At 44.9% G+C, this 2,500-nt stretch overlaps 1 protein-coding gene across 2 annotated transcripts in view; it reads right to left on the reverse strand.

Annotated features, from left to right (window-relative positions):
• The window catches only part of LOC125284791 (retinoic acid receptor alpha-A-like), a 197,434-nt gene that overhangs the window by 649 nt on the left and 194,285 nt on the right, over window positions 1-2,500 (reverse strand). For both annotated transcript variants that reach the window (XR_007191935.1, XM_048228913.1), the window contains one exon: window positions 1-2,500. This exon is cut by the window's left edge and continues 649 nt beyond it; it is cut by the window's right edge. The gene's annotated coding sequence lies outside the window, so the exon portion shown is untranslated.

The following is a 2,500-nucleotide window of genomic DNA, read 5'->3' on the forward strand; positions in this document are numbered from 1 at the left end:
CCAGGTCAGACCCGAGATGACCCAGGCCAGGTTTCGGCCTCATCTGAGGGGTACACTATTACACAAGATCAGTGATATGTTAAGCCTGGAGCCCGAGGTGTGCTCAAATTCAAGCATTAACATTTGCTTCTGTTTGTTCAACTTGTCATTTCAGGCTTTGTGCCCAACACCTAGCAGTAATCAGCACCACTAATCCTGCTTCACAGGAAACCCCTGGGTCATAGCTGGGAGTGGACCAATCAGTGATTCCCCTTTAATGCTGGAGTTCTGGGCCAGTAACCCTGACCACTTCATGATGAGTATGTTTGATTCTGCCGATATGACGATGGGCACTGCAGGTGATCTTGCAGTGCAGCGCAGCGCACCATTTTGCACATGAAGGCATGAGGTCATGAAACCAGTGTTAAGAGGACTTTCACATTCACTAACATTCAACAGAATGGAAACGGAACCTCTTATTGGCTGCGTTGCAGAAGCTAATGAGTGGAGACATTCATCAGCTGTGGAACAAATCCAGCAACTAAATATACACACACACACATTCTGATTAGACATTCTGATCAGAGCAACCAAAGATACACACACACTCTTCTGTGGCGAGGCACGATTAAATTCATATGAAAATGCAAACTCATCACAGCTGGTCATGTACTGTATGGTGTGTGCAGCGTAGAATATGAAGTGCTCGTCAGCTGGTCATGTTGTATAGACATATGAAGTGCTCGTCAGCTGGTCATGTACTCAATAGACATATGAAGTGCTCGTCAGCTGGTCATGTTGTATAGAGATATGAAGTGCTCGTCAGCTGGTCATGTACTCTATAGACATGAAGTGCTCGTCAGCTGGTCATGTTGTATAGACATATGAAGTGCTCATCAGCTGGTCATGCACTCTATAGACATATGAAGTGCTCGTCAGCTGGTCATGTACTCTATAGACATATGAAGTGCTCATCAGCTGGTCATGTACTGTATGGCCAGAAGCTGCAGATTTAGCTTAAAGATACGAGGGAACAATTTAACATTCAGCGAGTCTGAAATTCCCAAACTAATTAAATCGCCTGTACGAGGCGTAACTCAGCTAAAGGAGTTGACTCCAACAGAAAAAGTGCTTTAATGAATGGTGCTCGTCTCAAGTTGAGCTGTTGCAACAGAGGTAAAGGCAAAGATGTAGCTGCCAGAGTAAAACCAGGTCGTCCCTACTCGTGTGGTCCAGGTAGGATGTGCCATGGTCACATGTCTGGCTAGGATGTATTAGACAACTTTAGATCTGGAGTTGATTGAGACCAGGTAAGGATCAGATTCAAACCTTGACCACTTGAGATAACAGATTAGTTTATGACCAGATTCAGAATTATTATCAGTTCATGATCCAGGTCACTTTAGGGCCAAATCTAGACCACATCCAGGTCACTTAAGGGCCAAATCTAGACCACATCCAGGTCACTTTAGGGCCACATCTAGACCACATCCAGGTCACTTTAGGGCCACATCTAGACCAAATCCAGGCCAGTTAAAGGCTAGATCAAGACCAGACCCAGACCACTTCATATCTGGATTCAGACCAGTTTAGGGCCAGATCAATGTCAGCATCTCAAGTGAAACAACATTAAATACAATTAAATTGATAACTTCTTAATAAAACATAAAACTACAAATCCAAATACACTGCATGTTTGTGTTTGAAAGTCAAACATGAGCAGCATCTGAGGCTGAGTTTTGGATTCCCTTATGATGAGTGAGAGTGAGAGTGAGTCAGCAGAGGCTGAGTTTGGGATTCCCTTATGATGAGTGAGAGTGAGAGTGAGTACAGCAGAGGCTGAGTTTGGGATTCCCGTATGATGAGTGAGAGTGAGTACAGCAGAGGCTGAGTTTGGGATTCCCGTATGATGAGTGAGAGTGAGTACAGCAGAGGCTGAGTTTGGGATTCCCGTATGATGAGTGAGAGTGAGTACAGCAGAGGCTGAGTTTGGGAGTGAATGCCACTTCTAACCCGTATGATGAGAATGAGTGAGTACAGCTGAGAATGGCAAGACCAGAGCTTTAGGTTCCCTTGTTGCTATAACAACTTCATAAATGATGCTGTTATGGAGACCCTGTTTTTTTTCCCCTACAGCCTAGACTTAGTTTCTCAGTCCTTTCATCCCAGCCTGGACTTCCACCCTCATCATGTTCCCCACAGGATCCAATCAGGGGGAGATCAAGACCAGCTCAAGGGCACAACTGGATTGGATCAGGGGTAAATCTCTGTCCAATTGAGCCGCTATCCTGACAATGACAGAATGAACAAAGAGCAGTGGTCTCTTTAAGAAGGCATTTCCTTCGCCCATTTTAAGTGCCAAGGTTATGTAAGCATTAGTAATCTGTATGATTAAGTGTGTTTTTGAAATTGGCAACCAGACAATACAAGCATGTCCTGGCCTTCTGGAGTCCTACAGCAGTCGTGAGTGTCATGGTCTTGACTAAGAGGACGTGTTCTTGTGAGCGGGCGCTCCTAAACA

Source organism: Alosa alosa, chromosome 20, assembly GCF_017589495.1.
Source record: "Alosa alosa isolate M-15738 ecotype Scorff River chromosome 20, AALO_Geno_1.1, whole genome shotgun sequence".
Taxonomy (NCBI): Eukaryota; Metazoa; Chordata; class Actinopteri; order Clupeiformes; family Clupeidae; genus Alosa; species Alosa alosa.